We start from the raw sequence: 12,509 nt of genomic DNA on the forward strand, positions 1-12,509 counted from the left end.
ACATGGGAGAGTTGGGTGATTGAATGTATTAGCAAAAAAAGTGAGACTGAGAGATTTATCGTGGAGGAGTAATGTTGAGAAAAGTGAGTACACAACTGAGTAAATGTGTATATGAGAGTATAAGAGTGAAAGATGATTTATAAACTAGTGAGGGAATTTATTAGGGAGAGATATAACAGTGGACCAGCGAATAAACAAACCTATTAATTAAGGATAAAATTGGTGAGGGAAAGAAATGTCTTATAAACAAAATATTAAAACAAATTAGAGTAGAAAAAGGAGTATAAAAACGAAAGTTCACATACCTATTCGGCCAATTTCATAAGTTCATAGAATTGCATATTACACTTATAATCTAATTTTCTCATCAATTTCATCATAGATGTCAAATTTTATCCTTTTTCCTGATTTGGTTTCACCATACACAAATCCATTAAAATACCATGCACTGTCAATTTCGTGATGCCTAGATAATTTATTGATAAGTTCAGTATTCAGCCTGGTTACATCCTCTACCAGTCTAATTCCTTTGTACTGCAGAAAATCCTTCCTCTTCTTGATAATTGGAAGTTTACAATCCAGACTCCAAAAATTGACAATCACTGGCCTTGGTTGTCCCTGTCGACCTGGAATCCTATGCACAGCCACTATGTCCCTGTTATTTAAATTAATTTTTGTAACTTCCTTCACCAATTTCGGAATTCTCTCTCTCAGATTTTCATTTTCATTAGTTGATCTAACTTGTCTCTTGCATTTGTTGTTTGCTCACAAGATGTTAATGTTGTTATTAGTGAGTAAAATAGAGACATAAGCATATTGGTATGTGCTGATACTATGCATATTGACGGAATCAAATTATCAATTGTCTTTTTATTTGCATCAATACTAAAAATTATTGAACATCGATTCAGTTTTTGTTTTGATTGTCTAAATATTGGGCTATAATTACTGCTGCACAATGATTATTTTGCATCTAGAAAAAAAAATGTGTGCGTGTGTGATTTGGATTTTAGACGTAGCTTAAACAGATGCAGTCATGTCGGTGCGATGTCTGCAGTTTTTCAGTTTATAGTGATGTCTAGCACTTTGGCATTTAGCATCGTGTCCCTTCCAATCACTTTATTCTGACACCAGGCCTACCAGTCTTAACAGTAACCACTTAATGTTGAGTGCCAACCGATGTATTAAATGAAAAATAGTAGTACCTTTCAGTTACATATGAACGCGGTTAGCTGTGGATAATATCCCTTCGTAACCCATATGTTTGAAAACATCTATCCAAAATACAATGCCCAACTCTCAGATACTGCGCCACCATCGGTATATTCTCTACAAACGCTTGGCTATGTGTCAATGGTTGGGCAGTGTGTTTAATAACTCTTTATAGTGACCACACCTACTCTCATTGACACACAATCCTGTGGCTACAAATTTTATGAAAAGGATATTGATCTGAAACATTAGCATGTGAATTGTCGTTTACAGTAACAATGTACACATTGATGAATAACTCACGGAAGGATCACCGTCCTAATAAATATTTCTAAAAGCGGTAGTTCTATAAGTATATAGGCGCAACCTAAAATAGAAATTGTATATTGCAACGATTAACGTTTTCCTAACACTGTATGAGATTAGAAGAACAACACCAGATTGGTTGAATATGTGCGCTCAAATCAATATCATAAAGGGACATTGTAATTTTACATTGATGACGTTGATTTCTTCAGAATGTTTGAAGTATTTGAGTTCTTCATAATTATGAATGAGTGTAATTTCTCTTCCATTTCTAAATTATGTTTAGCATAATATCTTTTGAAGCCAATACATGTTGCTGCTCTCTAAATATCTGGCAATAAAATACAAAATGGTGTATTCGGTACGAACTGATTCTCTAATTCTTCTAGGTATGGTGTTACAATATTGTCCGAGAACCTAAGTGCACGATAATATTAATTTAGCAGAAGCATAATTCAAATACACAAGATCGTTAAAATTAATAGAATTTTTCTCACAGTCATGTATATGTTCACAATATGAAAGTAGTTTTCATCTACAAAATAAGACCTTTTTCAATAAAAAAAGAAACATCATTTACACCTTCTAGTGGATGAGATAGTTATCTCAATTTTTATATCGAATCAACTAAACAAGAAATTTTAAAAATACAGTCCTACAAAAAAACATTTTACAAACACCTCTAAAGAAGAAGACGAAAGCATTATTATTAAAAAGCTGATCAGTATAACAGCAAAGTAATGCTGAAAAATCAGGATTATATTAAAGAAGTAGAAAGACGATTAAATGATGAAGAATACTATACAAAATTTTCATATAATCCTTCTGATGAAATTGAATAAAAAATAAGCAAATGTATTAATCAAATCTCTATGCACAATTGCTCCATATATGATGAACATGAAAATATTTTATATTGTACCAAAATTACAAAAAATGGTTGATAAGTCCCAACCTTTAGGATATCGAAGTCGACCCATTGTTTCTACATATAACTCAATTACAAATAATATATCGCAATATATTGATCACAATTTACAACCACTGATGAAATCACTACCTTCATATGTCAGAGATACCTTTGATTTCATTATCAAATTGAAATCTTTACCAAAACTAACTGAAAATTCATTCCGAGTTACACTTGATGTGGTTTCACTCTACACGAATATACAACACAACGATGGCATCGAAGCATGTAAATATAATCTTGAAGAAAACGAATATAAGTATAAACTATCAAAAGTACATGTTTGAGATTTAATAAAACTTGTGCTCGAAAATAACGTTTTTCAATTTGCTAATACAAACTATCTCCAAAAAGTGGGAATAGCAATAGGTAGTCCTATGGCACCTGCTTGTGCATCTTTATTTATAGGAAAATTAGAAAATGATTTTCTAAATAAATGCCTCTTAAAACCAGATGTATGGTTAAGAATTTTAGACGATATCTTTATGATTTGGAGTTAGTCATTAAAAGACCTTTATTATTTTATAGACAGTTTAAACAAATTACATCCAACAATAAAATTTACATTCAATGTGTCTAAAACTAAAGTATCATTTTTGGACGTAGATGTCGTGAAAAATGAAAATAATGACATCACTACCATGGTTCATGTAATAAACATAAATATTCATCAATATGTTGAATATTCTTCATGCCATCCTAAATCATGTAAAAACGGGATACCATATAGTCAAGCAAAAAGATATAGTATAATTATTTCGGATGACGCTGTTTGAAATCATATTTGATAGAGTTAGGTAAGCATTTTTAAATAGAAATTACCCTAGTGTCATCATTAATACTTCTTTCCAAAAAGTATTTTCTCTTACACAACTTGAATCTTTACAATGTAAAATCAAACGTGGAAATGAAGATATCATTTCTTTTGTTATTGAATAAAATCCAGGTTTGCCTAATATAGGTAAGCTTATCAATAAATATTGTTATTTGTTAAAATTATCATGTAAAGCAAGTGTTAAATCGCTACACGAAAGGAAACCCACACTTGCTTATAAAAGGACTAAAATCTTAAAGATTTCCTTAACTAATTCTTAATTAGAAAAAAACATCATATAAAATAGGATCACCAACTATATGTAATGGACCTAGATGTTCGCACTGTTCTTTTATTAATGAAAATACTTCTTTCAATAGTAATAATACTAAAGAAACTTTTAATATGCGTCGTGGTATTAATTGTGCAACATCAAATGTTATTTATTTGATCACATGCACAAAAGTGGCATTCAATATATTGGACAAACCAGTCAACAAATATTTAAACGTATGAACCAACATAGATCATCCAAAAAATTATATCGATCAATCGTTTTCATCTCATGTTGCCGCACATTTTAACAAAAGTGTCCATACTTTGCAAGATTTCTCCTTTCAACCTATTGCTGAAGCTGATCTTAATACGGTATATCCAAAAGGTCGAAATTCAAAAACACTAAACGAGATCCATTAATCCTTTTTTCAATTATGTCCCCTGTTTACAATTAGTTAAGAATATTATTTTTATATTTTTCTACTTTGCAGAATAACTTAATCAGTGAAAGCATAAACTAATATCATAACAATAAGTTTACCAATTCTTTAAAAATGAAAGTGCATTTTGAAATTAATTCTTAATACATTATGAATAATTATTTATAAAATACTTGAGAGTAAGTATTATGCACATCATAAGTTTTATTATATAAATTGAACATTCGTCAATAATATATCAAGATATAAAATATTATGATTTTTATCTGTATTTTTAATTTTTAAAATTTAATTTTGTATATTTTTATATTATTTGTTGGTATTTTGGTGGGGGTTGTCTTTTGTCAACTTTTTTTCTTTATTTTATTTTTATTAAGAGGTTATTGTTAGCACTGGTCAAACTAGTGTCAGAATAATGTGACTGGGTAGGACATCATGCTACATGTCTGCGGCAAGAAGCCCCACTGATATACATTACTTTAAACTGCGACACTGCAGACATCGTATCGATATGACTGGAAAATTGTTAGAGCTACGTTAAAAATCTAAACCATACATACACTTCTACCTATATAATAACATGGCACTGTCCCCCACGGCTTCGTCGTGTCAGAATACGAATATAAACCCCCTTATATAAATATTATACTAGCCATCTGTTTAAGGAAAAATATATAAAACTACTTACTAGCGTCAAATACGTTAATGATGGCAAAATATACTAATAATCAAGTTTGCCTAAATTTTTCATTTCCTCCACGGCTTCCATAAACTTGCATTATCCAAAACAAATCATAAGGAACCTTATTTAAGTGACATGATCACCGTTAAAACATTATAATACGTATACTAGCCGTATAGAAAGAATGAAAAAGTATATTTACCTCATACCGACATTTCAATCAAGCTTTAAAAGCAGAAGGAATAGTTACTATTGAACCAGTTTCTTATCCGTTCATTAAGGGTAGCCTTTTTGTAAATTTTTCAAAGTCACGTGCCTAATGACAGAGACGTGTAAATAACGCGATGATGCGATGGAGCGATTAAATTACCATCGCTCTATCGCATCGTTCCATCGGTTCATCACATCGATTCATCTAACCATCGCATCGCTTGATCACTCCATCGTGTAGTATTTCACCAAGCGATGGAGCCATGAAGCGATGCGATGGAGTGATGTTCATTTTATTGCTTCATCGCATCGCTTATCGCTCCATTGAATCATAGGCATTTTGAATAATCTACAAATCTCATGACTTTTAGCCAATTTACAAAATGGCGTCCCTTGATGAATGGAGAAGAATCTGCTTCAAGAATAATCATTTCCACACGGACATAATTTTGTTTTTCAAGCTTGAAAGATGTGTGGGCGTGAGGTAAATATATTTTATCAATCTTCTGCATAAACTAATTAATGGAGATTTAAAGGTTTGCATGAAAGTTCAATAAGCTTCATAATGATCCTTTCTCTTGCGGTGGATATTAAGCAATTAACTTCTTTTGGTGATCAGTATAAATTCTATTTCTCACCTTTATATATATATATATATATATATATATATATATATATATATATATATATATATATATATATATATATATATATATATATATATATATATATATATATATATATATATATATATTTGTGTGTGTGTGTTAATTGAGTAATTTAGTAGTAAACGTAAGCCATGAATATGCTGTGAACTTTAAGGCGGAAAGAAGGATCGCAGCAAGGTTCATGGATATCGAAGAATGTAACAGAGGCTATTTTCTCGACATGGAATATCCAAAGGGAGGTAATACTCGCAATGATACTTCTTGTCTTTATTACAAATCAGAAGTCTACATACAATACTCTATTATTACTGTCTTTTTATTACATGAATGAAATACCCCTTTGACAACTCGTGTGTTAAGGAGTATTTCCATTGCAATATACAGGCTGTGTATTCCTGGATAGCAAATCAAATAATCTAATTCAACGTTGAATACATCACTAAAAACGTGTCAAATTGTTAGAACAAAACAGTATATGTGTCGTATGCAAGGACGGTGAGCTAACATTTATGTTGGATAACTAAATATCACTCAGACACTAGAGCAAGATAGTCAGTTAAAAATGAGCTTATTGCAAAAAGGGACAAAGCTATGTAGTACATAATGATGGCTATGTCACGAATATAAGACAAGGATTTGAAATTCATTGTGCTCTTTGTTTGTGAGATGATTCTTCCCTTGCAACGAAATGGATTTTGGTCCCATTGCTAAAGAATACATATAGATTACATTAGAACATCTGAGAACTATCTTTAAACTGAATGGAATGTTTCATATCATTGCAAGGTCCTGGAAGTAATTATGACTTGTTGCAATGATGAATATGTATGCCATCAATGTGAATACGATTAAATTATTTTAAATCTCTTTGAGATGAATAATGCGTATCTCTTAGAAGTTTGCAAATAACGATTTGCGGCTTATAGAATCTTCGTCATCTAATAGAATCATCGGGTCAAGTAGCAGAAAATGACAAAGTTGAGACAAGCCAGAGCAAAAATGTGGGAAATAGGCGTCATAAATCGATATTCTCCGTGACAAGTTATTAATAAAAATGAAACAGAGAAAAATATTCTAGTTTAGATGGATTATTAAAATTTAGCTGGTTATAGAAGGTTAATCTTGATAGGTTAAGCGAAACTAAATTGTTTGTTTCCAAGACGAAATTCAACGTTTGAAGTTATTTTCCCTTCGAAATTCGATAGTCCCAAGTTGTTCTGTTAAAAGAAAAGACTGAGGGACTCCGAAGAAATTAGCAACTTTTGTTCTCGTTTGATAACTCGTACAACATACATTATTCTTAAAGAGCTAGTCTCAAAAGGGCAGAACTATTGCTCACAATCTCATTCAATATCTTCATTAATGTAAGGTTATAATTATTTGTAAAATTTATTCATCTTAAATTCATTCTTCAATTAATCGTTCATTCGTCTTGAATGTTATATGGCTCGTTTATTGTAAGAATGGCATATAATATTTTAACGATAATGTGTATCGTAGTAATTTCATGCATTGCTCTGATACGAATTGTGAGAATTAATTTATCTGTTTTAAGTGATATATTATGTATGCTAAGAATCGTTTTTCTATGTCTGGAAATAGATATAAATTAATAAGTACTACAGTTTAGACAAGACGTGAAGTCCGTTATTTCATGTGTGTAATTTTGTTGTGAATGGTATCTAAGAGATCTAGTTATGTCATGGTTCAGATAGGAATGCAAGAATCCGCGAGAAGAGACATTGATGTTACGATAACATTGTAGTGTCTGTATCAGGTTGTAAACTGGCCATATTATCTTAGTTCTATTGAATCACGATAAGACAATATCTGACGTAAAATGTGTGAGGATAGTATTCGATTCAAAAAGAAAAATCTTGACAAATATTTCGGTTGCGTATTATATATTATTTGGAAGGAAAATATATCCATATTTGTACTGCACAGTGGAAAAGATGGCAGTTTGCAACCAATTTAAGGTTGATGACTCGAATAGGATGGACAGTAAGAGAGAGAGAGATGGGAAAAGAAATATGACAACGTCATATGACCAGTCACTAGCAGTGATTTGAAGGAAACAGAAACTACCATGTTATGCTGACATGCCGGCAGTTTGAAAGACCTAATTGAACAAATGAGTTACTTGACTTTACCCCTTGTTCTAACTGCGTTATTTTGCCAATTAGCGATCTAATGGCATAGACATAGTGAAATCACTTCTTACCATACATGGTATATATATAATTTAAGATATATAAATAAATCTCACAATTAGTATCAGAGTAATGCATGAAATCTTTATAATACATCAGTTCTATTACATGTAAAACAACTAAATCAAAACTAATTCATATAATATATGTGTCATGTAACATTTGACACAACGCATGCAAACAATTACTTCTGAACCAAACGAAAAATTGATGAATGAATTTCAAATGAATAAATTCGATAATTAATTACAAACGTACATCAGTGAACCAATAGTATATACAACTGAGACTAACCTTGTGCTTTTTCCAGATTTGTATATTTACATGAAGTCGAATCTGTAATTTCGTGTCCCTCACTTTCCGATGCGCGTTCCTTGAGCAATTTATCGAGAAAAGAACTTGATACTAATTCTCAAAGCTAAATTCTAACTTGCCTCAGAAAGTTTGCCTGATTATTTTTGAGGGCAGAATTTCATAAAAGCCTGAACTCCGTCTGGGACCCCAAACCCATCGTTTAACTTAGTCAATCAGGATTACCTTCTAAACCGCCAAAAAATAATATCACTGCAATAAAAGTAAGAAATAGGTTCTCAATACTGCCTTTATTATAATTATTCTTTAAAGTATCATTTTATGACATATTTTTCAAATGCCAAATGGTTTCCTAACATTTTCTCTGGTTTGTCTCAATTCTTGTCATTTTCCGCTTTGACCTTACGGTAACATTGGCCTCCCCCATGTTAATGTCCGTTATCAAACGGACTCTAATTAAAATTTTAGTTTTATAAGTTTGCAATTACCTATTTAACGATATTTCGTCTTTTTTCATTGCATGGTGGTGCTCCGATGAAAACAGGCTCTCTAAATTGTGTTGCTCAACGTATAATGGAGCATTTTGTGCTTGATTGCAAATTAGCAAACCAAAACCCCTCAATTGCACTTAGCGATTCAGCAATTGCAATAGAAAAAGAAAAATATAACAAGTACCCAAGATATAAGAGATAACCAACGTATTTCAACCTAGTCGCTGTCACTTCCATTTGCTGTGTTTTTTAGATCAGATAAATTTGTCGGCTGCCATCTTGTAGGGTCGCCCCCATCCCACCTACCTCCCGTAAAATATCGTTAGCGTACTCTCATTGGCCTATGAATAGATTGATAAGTCAACATTACTTGGCTAAAACAAGATTTTTAGCCCACACTTTGCAACAGGAGGCCGTGAAGAGGGGCTTCCCTAAAAATAGGTCACCATTTTGAGGGTATGCCAAACCCACCCACCCTCACCATTGCTACTCAACGACTTTATACTGCATAGCTTTAAATGAAACATATATTTCAAAAACTACTAAGATACTTTTCTACAAGGTGAATTATAATAAACGACAAAAACCTGAAATCCTATCAGGACATTGTTTGCGTTGAAGTTTCCCCGTCTTCTTAATCCAAGATGCGGCAGGTGCCGCTTGAAATATCGATAACTGTTAAAAAGTGTAGTTGATAATCATAACCTCAGCTACTGGACTCATTACATAAACACATAGAAAAATTGTTGCGAAAATTAGGAAAGCAAGGTCCGTCATCTAGAAGATCCTTCCATCCACCCTCAAGGCCCGGTTGACCTCTGACTGCTCAGTTATACAAAATATCAACACGAGTCTGTGTTACTTAAGGAGAAATCTATCCAACAATTTTCATAACTGTACATTACTTAAAACTAAAGTTATCCTGCAAAATCAAAAGTGTGAACGGAAGCACATACGCCAGGCGGCAAACGGGTCACTATTTATGCGAAATGAAAATGGCTAGTGAAATCAGAGCTCATTTATATTTCACTAAACAGATGTTTGCCCTCTCTTCTTGAAAACTTTTCCCCTCTCCCCATTAGGTTTACGAATACAAAACCCCGAAAATAAATGTAAGCTAATCATCTGCTTAATATAAAATTATTGTAATCTCCAGTTATGGTCTCGAAGAGACAAGTTACTCATAATCAAGACCTTTAGTGTTTAATACCCACCCCCACCAAAAGTAATACAGTGTCGAAAGGAGAATCATGTGTGAGCCTCTTCACCTTACATGTAAGCCTTTAATCGCTAACAAACATTTATTATTTCATAACAATATTGAAGAGATAGATTTACCTCATAACTACATCCTTTCCATCTTTACAGGCATTATTTTTTTGCGTGCATGAATAGCTATTGTTGATCAAGCTTCTTATTCATTCATCACGGATCGCCTTTTTGTAAATTAGACAAAAGTCACGTGATGTTGGGTGACAATATGAACCGCAATGAAGGTATGTCCCAGTATTAAAACCGTAAAAAATATATTTACTATAATAAATACCAGAAGAAAAGTAATTACCGGAATAATTGTGTAATATCATAATAAAACGAAGGTTTAGGATTTAATTCTTATCCATTTTTAAAGGAAATTGAGTAATGCTTGCAACTCACGTATTTGTAGTCAATATTTAATTTAAATTACATATTGATTACAGTAGGTACAGTCTAATGACTTGTTTAAAAATCTGACATTAAGTGCACTTTGTGGCAAAGTTGTTGTTGTTGTAGGGTTGAACGCCATTTTATTTTATTTTCAAATTATGTTAAACCACATATATAATAATAGACTGCATTTAAAAGGCAATGAATCATTAAATTGATCAGACCATTCTAGTCAGATACAACTCATGGTAAAATTTGTTGTACGGTGTCACTGGAATAAGATGGCGTATATTTGTCAGCATATCCATTCTCTTCTGTATTGTGTTTTGCACATTTTAGTAACGTCACTTTGTATACCTGCAATGTGCTTTAAACTAATCACATGGCATATTTTGCTGCTTAACCTTTCACACTTTTATACATATTCTTAAACGAAGATATATAACTAAAATGCCTAACTCTGCATAATCGAAAACTATATATTCAAATACATACAAGTAAAAGGTATAACACCATGCACTACGATGAAACATCTAGAAGATTACACCATCCACTTCGATTTTATCCTAACAACTACATACATTAATTTTGAATAGTACTAATTCGCTAAACAATACATTACGACATGTTGATAATTCAGCTATACATGGAAAATTAAATGTATGCTAAGTTAAACGCACATAATAATTTATGAATATTACGACACCTAGTTAGAAACTGAGACAGATTCGATCGAAGATATTTTACTTCATAAGCCTTTGTTAAAATCTCGTCCGCAAGTCATAGAACTCCCTTTTCCGCCCTTTTAACGAGAGCGCAACTTCAGTTCTCGGAGCGCAGTCTAGTGTTTCCAACTTCCCTACGTCTGCTTTCGCCAATCTCCAAGACAATACACTGATCCGATCACAATGGATGTAATAGAATAATGACTGGCTACGAGAGAAACCCACCAAACTTCGATGATCTTAGTTCCGATTGGATATATGTTGTCTGTTTGAAAACGGTATGTGGGTAGTATCACTAAGGTGTTACAATATCAGGTTTCCGGCCTATAAACCTAAACCGACCAGTCACATCACTGTTAAGTGCAGCAAGCAGAGGAAGTAACCGCGAATTTTTCCGTAATGCAATGGCTAATTAACGGACAGGTAGTTTGTTTCAGTATCGGTCTAAAGTCGCAATATTATATAACACGTATTTGACATTACACAAACTACTTTGAATTACGAATTCTATCAGAAGATGTTTATAAACATGAATTGTTAGCAAAATTTTCTCACACAACGTGTGTGTGTGTGTGTGTGTGTGTGTGTGCTTGTGATTTGGATTTTTAACGTATCTTTAACAATTTGTCTGTCATATCGCTATGATCTCTGCAATGTGGCTCGTTATAAGTGATCTTTAGCACTGAGGTATCATGCCGCAGACATATAGCATGATGCCCCACCCAGTCACATTAACCTGATACCAAGCCGACCAGCCCAAACACTAACCTCTTAATGCTGAGCGCCTAGCTAGACAGCTGTTAGTACCACTTTCATGTTTTTGGGATCACTCGGCCCGGGTTCAAACACTCGACCTACCGCATCCCAGGCGGCCGTTATAACCACAAGGCCACTGGCTGACTTAAAAAAGCGATAGAACTGGGTTGACCTAATCTGTCGAAGCAAATTACATCTTTGTTAAATTATATACTATTTGAGCCAATCTGAAAATAACGAATGTTCGTTTCAGCATTGCATCTCAGCGGGTTTGTCTTAGTGGTCAAGGAACGAATGTTAAATAGCTTCAGAAAGTTGCAAATCACATTTATTTAAATTCCTTTAAAAAAGCACTTTAACGGTAGATCTCCCTTATCTTTACAGAGTCTAAGTAAGGATTCCAACATGGGAGTTGACAATATTGTTTAGATTTGTATCTGGCAATCCCGTGGGAACAGAAAAATACAAGACGTCTAAACAACTAAACTCCACAAGTTGAGGACATCGACTGAGTATGTGTATGTTGAGTACAAGTTGAAGACATCAACTGAGTATGTTTCTTTTAAGTACAATTTGAAAGACATCGGCTGAGCATGTTTCTGTGGTGTTTGTGTCAATACTCCTCTGATGGGATGTATTTTCTCCCTGGTTATGTCGCTTGCATAAGAAAAGGTTATACAGGGTATAGTCTCTAGCGGATCAGTTCTTGACACTGAGCTCTCCTTCTCTATAGACGGGTCTTCCATCACCTAAGACATCAAGAACAATAGATCTTGCACGTTTCTAA

The sequence above is a fragment of the Sinohyriopsis cumingii genome, chromosome 10, assembly GCF_028554795.1.
Source record: "Sinohyriopsis cumingii isolate HCF-2022 chromosome 10, ASM2855479v2, whole genome shotgun sequence".
Classification (NCBI taxonomy): Eukaryota; Metazoa; Mollusca; class Bivalvia; order Unionida; family Unionidae; genus Sinohyriopsis; species Sinohyriopsis cumingii.